Below are 8,322 nucleotides of genomic sequence, written 5' to 3'. Positions count from 1 at the left end.
GAAGAAAATATACATAAAACTGGAACTGAATCAAGGAACAAGGATGTTTTCAAAGACTGGTAGGATCTCTAAAACATTTGTAAAGTACATGTCTTTGATAAAGCTAAATAGTCAAAGGTTGTGTAATACAACAGATTAATCATTGAGAAGAGTGAAATTATGCTGTTTTGAAAACTATGGCAGTCAGATTTTCTGCCTAATGATATAAGAAGATTTCTCTAAAAAATACACATTATTTCAAAGACTTATTGGCTGTGAAATAAGTTAAGGGTATTTCAAATGGCTTGTCTGCAAAGCAAGGTGAGATGTAGGGAATCACAGAAAGTCGAGGGGAAAATATGTCAATATATACATTGCTATATGGTGAACTAAGACTTAGGCCAGCAACAATGGAGAGGACCTGACCCTTAGAAACTTACAAGTAAGCTGGAACCTTCAAAAGTTCAAATCTTTATAAGTAAAAAGATTTATTAAAATGAATAACCAAGTGTTTTAATTGACATCAGAAGATCAAAACAACAAACCCTGAGAACATAGAAAAAATATAAATAAAGATAAGAGCAGAACTTAATACAACAGAAAACGTATAAAATTGAGGTGATTTAGTAAGTCCAAAGAATATTCTTTGAAAAGATTTAAAAGACACACTTTGATTAAGGAAAACAAAAACATAAGTAAAGAATATACAGAAAGAATCAGGACAATGTTGTAGCAGAGAATATATGAAATGCCAGTAAATTTGAACATTTCTGTAAAGTGGACCATTTCCTAGCTCCTAAAGTTGACCAAAACTGACACAAGAGGAAATCATTGAAGGTCATCATGTCTGCCCTTGGCATTCTCGGAACGCCCTGGCCTCAGAATGCAGCATCTGTAGTCCATGGTAACCTGCGGACAGGGGGCGGGGCTGAGGGAGTTTGGAACACTGCCCTCACTGAGGGAGTGTGTGTGGCCATCACTGCTGTGACTGAACAAAGGGCAGGGGAGCAGGGGGCCCAGGGCAGGGCCCTCAGAGGCCGGCAGGACCAGGGGTGTGTCACAAGCATTTGGCCCAGGCCAAGGGGCGCCTTCTTTGTCTGCAGAGCTTCACAAACACTCACCTTTCCACTCAGGCCGCCCTCTTTGTTGAAGTGTGTGTGGAACGTGTCCTCGCAGTACACCTCGCTGCACAGCTAGCCATAGGACTGGGCATCGTACCTTCCTGCCAGGTGACCGAAGTTCGCAGGCAGATGGGGCCCTGGGACCAACGCGGAGAGGCTCCTGCCCTGACCACAGGTCGACCACAGCCCCTGCCCCAGATCGGGGGCCGCAAAGCAGCCCTGTCTGAATCACCTGCCTCTAGAGGGACTATTGGACCAACACTTCTAGAAAATGGGGTCCATGCGGGCAAATCATCGGAGGGACACAAATAAATATTTGCCGACTTTCTGTTGAAGCTTACGAGCGTTCACACTTAAGCCTCTTACATGGTCAGCTCTTTAGCTAAACATGAGCTCATGATCTAAATTTACACAATAATGAAGAAATCAGCTACAAGTGGAGACAATCAGCAAAAACAATCAATACCAGAATTTGATTCCCAAGGCCATCCATCAGATGTTGGAATAATCAGGTGCAAGGCAGAAAATATACATAAAACTGGAACTGAAACAAGGAACAAGGATGTTTTCAAAGACTGGTAGGATCTCTAAAACCTTTTTAAAGTACATGTCATTGATAAAGTTAAATACTCAAAGGTTGTGTAATACAACATATTAATCATTGAGAAGAGTGAAATTATGCTGTTTTGAAAACTATGGCAGGTCAGATTTTCTGCCTAATGATACAAGAAGATTTCTCTAAAAAATACACATTATTTCAAAGACTTATTGGCTGTGAAATAAGTTAAGGGTATTTCGAATGGCTTGTCTGCAAAGAAAGGTGAGATGTATGGAATCACAGAAAGTCGAGGGGAAAATATGTCAATATATACATTGCTATATGGTGAACTAAGCCTTAGGCCAGCAACAGTGGAGAGGACCTGACCCTTAGAAACTTACACGTAAGCTGGAATTTTCAAAAGTTCAAATCTTTATAAGTAAAAAGATTTATTAAAATGAATAACCAAGTGTTTTAATTGATATCAGAAGATCAAAACAACAAACCCTGAGAACTTAGAAAAAATATAAATAAAGATATGAGCAGAACTTAATACAACAGAAAACGTATAAAATTGAGGTGATTTAGTAAGTCCAAAGAATATTCTTTGAAAAGATTTAAAAGACACACTTTGATTAAGGAAAAGAAAAACATAAGTAAAGAATATACAGAAAGAATCAGGACAATGTTGTAGCAGAGAATATATGAAATGCCAGTAAATTTGAACATTTCTGTAAAGTGGACCATTTCCTAGCTCCTAAAGTTGACCAAAACTGACACAAGAGGAAATCATTGAAGGTCATCATGTCTGCCCTTGGCATTCTCGGAACGCCCTGGCCTCAGAATGCAGCATCTGTAGTCCATGGTAACATGCGGACAGGGGGCGGGGCTGAGGGAGTTTGGAACACTGCCCTCACTGAGGGAGTGGGTGTGGCCATCACTGCTGTGACTGAACAAAGGGCAGGGGAGCAGGGGGCCCAGGGCAGGGCCCTCAGAGGCCGGCAGGCCCAGGGGTGTGTCACAAGCATTTGGCCCAGGCCAAGGGGCGCCTTCTTTGTCTGCAGAGCTTCACAAACACTCACCTTTCCACTCAGGCCGCCCTCTTTGTTGAAGTGTGTGTGGAACGTGTCCTCGCAGTACACCTCGCTGCACAGCTAACCATAGGACTGGGCATCGTACCTTCCTGCCAGTTGACCGAAATTCGCAGGCAGATGGGGCCCTGTGACCAACGCGGAGAGGCTCCTGCCCTGACCACAGGTCGACCACAGCCCCTGCCACAGATCGGGGGCCACAAAGCAACCCTGTCTGAATCCCCTGCCTCTAGAGGGACTATTGGACCAACACTTCTAGAAAATGGGGTCCTTGCGGGCAACTCATCGGAGGGACACAAATAAATCTTTGCCGACTTTTTGTTGAAACTCACGAGCGTTCACACCTAAGCCTCTTATAAGGTCAGCTGTTTAGCTAAACATGAGCTCATGATCTAAATTTACACAATAATGAAGAAATCAGCTACAAGTGGAGACATTCAGCAAAAACAATCAATACCAGAATTAGATTCCCAAGGCCATCCACCAGATGTTGGAATAATCAGGTGCAAGGAAGAAAATATACATAAAACTGGAACTGAATCAAGGAACAAGGATGTTTTCAAAGACTGGTAGGATCTCTAAAACATTTGTAAAGTACATGTCATTGATAAAGCTAAATAGTCAAAGGTTCTGTAATACAACAGATTAATCATTGAGAAGAGTGAAATTATGCTGTTTTGAAAACTATGGCAGTCAGATTTTCTGCCTAATGATATAAGAAGATTTCTCTAAAAAATACACATTATTTCAAAGACTTATTGGCTGTGAAATAAGTTAAGGGTATTTCAAATGGCTTGTCTGCAAAGAAAGGTGAGATGTGGGGAATCACAGAAAGTCGAGGGGAAAATATGTCAATATATACATTGCTATATGGTGAACTAAGACTTAGGCCAGCAACAATGGAGGGGACCTGACCCTTAGAAACTTACAAGTAAGCTGGAACCTTCAAAAGTTCAAATCTTTATAAGTAAAAAGATTTATTAAAATGAATAACCAAGTGTTTTAATTGACATCAGAAGATCAAAACAACAAACCCTGAGAACATAGAAAAAATATAAATAAAGATAAGAGCAGAACTTAATACAACAGAAAACGTATAAAATTGAGGTGATTTAGTAAGTCCAAATAATATTCTTTGAAAAGATTTAAAAGACACACTTTGATTAAGGAAAACAAAAATATAAGTAAAGAATATACAGAAAGAATCAGGACAATGTTGTAGCAGAGAATATATGAAATGCCAGTAAATTTGAACATTTCTGTAAAGTGGACCATTTCCTAGCTCCTAAAGTTGACCAAAACTGACACAAGAGGAAATCATTGAAGGTCATCATGTCTGCCCTTGGCATTCTCGGAACGCCCTGGCCTCAGAATGCAGCATCTGTAGTCCATGGTATCCTGCGGACAGGGGGCGGGGCTGAGGGAGTTTGGAACACTGCCCTCACTGAGGGAGTGGGTGTGGCCATCACTGCTGTGACTGAACAAAGGGCAGGGGAGCAGGGGGCCCAGGGCAGGGCCCTCAGAGGCCGGCAGGACCAGGGGTGTGTCACAAGCATTTGGCCCAGGCCAAGGGGCGCCTTCTTTGTCTGCAGAGCTTCACAAACACTCACCTTTCCACTCAGGACGCCCTCTTTGTTGAAGTGTGTGTGGAACGTGTCCTCGCAGTACACCTCGCTGCACAGCTAGCCATAGGACTGGGCATCATACCTTCCTGCCAGGTGACCGAAGTTCGCAGGCAGATGGGGCCCTGGGACCAACGCGGAGAGGCTCCTGCCCTGACCACAGGTCGACCACAGCCCCTGCCCCAGATCGGGGGCCACAAAGCAGCCCTGTCTGAATCCCCTGCCTCTAGAGGGACTATTGGACCAACACTTCTAGAAAATGGGGTCCTTGCGGGCAAATCATCGGAGGGACACAAATAAATCTTTGCCGACTTTCTGTTGAAGCTTACGAGCGTTCACACTTAAGCCTCTTACAAGGTCAGCTCTTTAGCTAAACATGAGCTCATGATCTAAATTTACACAATAATGAAGAAATCAGCTACAAGTGGAGACAATCAGCAAAAACAATCAATACCAGAATTAGATTCCCAAGGCCATCCATCAGATGTTGGAATAATCAGGTGCAAGGCAGAAAATATACATAAAACTGGAACTGAAACAAGGAACAAGGATGTTTTCAAAGACTGGTAGGATCTCTAAAACCTTTTTAAAGTACATGTCATTGATAAAGTTAAATACTCAAAGGTTGTGTAATACAACATATTAATCATTGAGAAGAGTGAAATTATGCTGTTTTGAAAACTATGGCAGGTCAGATTTTCTGCCTAATGATACAAGAAGATTTCTCTAAAAAATTCACATTATTTCAAAGACTTATTGGCTGTGAAATAAGTTAAGGGTATTTCGAATGGCTAGTCTGCAAAGAAAGGTGAGATGTAGGGAATCACAGAAAGTCGAGGGGAAAATATGTCAATATATACATTGCTATATGGTGAACTAAGCCTTAGGCCAGCAACAGTGGAGAGGACCTGACCCTTAGAACCTTACAAGTAAGCTGGAATTTTCAAAAGTTCAAATCTTTATAAGTAAAAAGATTTATTAAAATGAATAACCAAGTGTTTTAATTGACATCAGAAGATCAAAACAACAAACCCTGAGAACTTAGAAAAAATATAAATAAAGATATGAGCAGAACTTAATACAACAGAAAACGTATAAAACTGAGGTGATTTAGTAAGTCCAAAGAATATTCTTTGAAAAGATTTAAAAGACACACTTTGATTAAGGAAAAGAAAAACATAAGTAAAGAATATACAGAAAGAATCAGGACAATGTTATAGCAGAGAATATATGAAATGCCAGTAAATTTGAACATTTCTGTAAAGTGGACCATTTCCTAGCTCCTTAAAGTTGACCAAAACTGACACAAGAGGAAATCATTGAAGGTCATTATGTCTGCCCTTGGCATACTCGGAAGGCCCTGTCCTCAGAATGCAGCATCTGTAGTCCATGGTAACCTGCGGAGAGGGGGCGGGGCTGAGGGAGGATGGAACACTGCCCTCACTGAGGGAGTGGGTGTGGCCATCTCTGCTGTGACTGAACAAAGGGCAGGGGAGCAGGGGGCCCAGAGCAGGGCCCTCAGAGGCCGGCAGGCCCAGGGGTGTGTCACAAGCATTTGGCCCAGGCCAAAGGGCGCCTTCTTTGTCTGCACAGCTGTCCAAACACTCACCTTTCCACTCAGGCCGCCCTCTTTGTTGAAGTGTGTGTGGAACGTGTCCTCGCAGTACACCTCGCTGCACAGCTAACCATAGGACTGGGCATCGTACCTTCCTGCCAGTTGACCGAAATTCACAGGCAGATGGGGCCCTGTGACCAACGCGGAGAGGCTCCTGCCCTGACCACAGGTCGACCACAGCCCCTGCCACAGATCGGGGGCCACAAAGCAGCCCTGTCTGAATCCCCTGCCTCTAGAGGGACTATTGGACCAACACTTCTAGAAAATGGGGTCCTTGCGGGCAACTCATCGGAGGGACACAAATAAATCTTTGCCGACTTTTTGTTGAAACTCACGAGCGTTCACACCTAAGCCTCTTATAAGGTCAGCTGTTTAGCTAAACATGAGCTCATGATCTAAATTTACACAATAATGAAGAAATCAGCTACAAGTGGAGACATTCAGCAAAAACAATCAATACCAGAATTAGATTCCCAAGGCCATCCATCAGATGTTGGAATAATCAGGTGCAAGGAAGAAAATATACATAAAACTGGAACTGAATCAAGGAACAAGGATGTTTTCAAAGACTGGTAGGATCTCTAAAACATTTGTAAAGTACATGTCATTGATAAAGCTAAATAGTCAAAGGTTGTGTAATACAACAGATTAATCATTGAGAAGAGTGAAATTATGCTGTTTTGAAAACTATGGCAGTCAGATTTTCTGCCTAATGATATAAGAAGATTTCTCTAAAAAATACACATTATTTCAAAGACTTATTGGCTGTGAAATAAGTTAAGGGTATTTCAAATGGCTTGTCTGCAAAGCAAGGTGAGATGTAGGGAATCACAGAAAGTCGAGGGGAAAATATGTCAATATATACATTGCTATATGGTGAACTAAGCCTTAGGCCAGCAACAATGGAGAGGACCTGACCCTTAGAAACTTACAAGTAAGCTGGAATCTTCAAAAGTTCAAATCTTTATAAGTAAAAAGATTTATTAAAATGAATAACCAAGTGTTTTAATTGACATCAGAAGATCAAAACAACAAACCCTGAGAACATAGAAAAAATATAAATAAAGATATGAGCAGAACTTAATACAACAGAAAACGTATAAAATTGAGGTGATTTAGTAAGTCCACAGAATATTCTTTGAAAAGATTTAAAAGACACACTTTGATTAAGGAAAACAAAAACATAAGTAAAGAATATACAGAAAGAATCAGGACAATGTTGTAGCAGAGAATATATGAAATGCCAGTAAATTTGAACATTTCTGTAAAGTGGACCATTTCCTAGCTCCTAAAGTTGACCAAAACTGACACAAGAGGAAATCATTGAAGGTCATCATGTCTGCCCTTGGCATTCTCGGAACGCCCTGGCCTCAGAATGCAGCGTCTGTAGTCCATGGTAACCTGCGGACAGGGGGCGGGGCTGAGGGAGTTTGGAACACTGCCCTCACTGAGGGAGTGGGTGTGGCCATCACTGCTGTGACTGAACAAAGGGCAGGGGAGCAGGGGGCCCAGGGCAGGGCCCTCAGAGGCCGGCAGGACCAGGGGTGTGTCACAAGCATTTGGCCCAGGCCAAGGGGCGCCATCCTTGTCTGCAGAGCTTCACAAACACTCACCTTTCCACTCAGGCCGCCCTCTTTGTTGAAGTGTGTGTGGAACGTGTCCTCGCAGTACACCTCGCTGCACAGCTAGCCATAGGACTGGGCATCATACCTTCCTGCCAGGTGACCGAAGTTCGCAGGCAGATGGGGCCCTGGGACCAACGCGGAGAGGCTCCTGCCCTGACCACAGGTGGACCACAAACCCTGCCCCAGATCGGGGGCCGCAAAGCAGCCCTGTCTGAATCCCCTGCCTCTAGAGGGACTATTGGACCAACACTTCTAGAAAATGGGGTCCTTGCGGGCAAATCATCGGAGGGACACAAATAAATCTTTGCCAACTTTCTGTTGAAGCTTACGAGCGTTCACACTTAAGCCTCTTACAAGGTCAGCTCTTTAGCTAAACATGAGCTCATGATCTAAATTTACACAATAATGAAGAAATCAGCTACAAGTGGAGACAATCAGCAAAAACAATCAATACCAGAATTTGATTCCCAAGGCCATCCATCAGATGTTGGAATAATCAGGTGCAAGGCAGAAAATATACATAAAACTGGAACTGAAACAAGGAACAAGGATGTTTTCAAAGACTGGTAGGATCTCTAAAACCTTTTTAAAGTACATGTCATTGATAAAGTTAAATACTCAACGGTTGTGTAATACAACATATTAATCATTGAGAAGAGTTAAATTATGCTGTTTTGAAAACTATGGCAGGTCAGATTTTCTGCCTCATGATATAAGAAGATTTCTCTAAA

The sequence above is a fragment of the Hyperoodon ampullatus genome (assembly GCF_949752795.1).
Source record: "Hyperoodon ampullatus genome assembly, chromosome: 6".
Lineage (NCBI taxonomy): Eukaryota > Metazoa > Chordata > Mammalia > Artiodactyla > Ziphiidae > Hyperoodon > Hyperoodon ampullatus.
The sequence above is the reverse complement of the archived record's forward strand: the minus strand, read 5'-3'. Positions refer to the sequence as shown.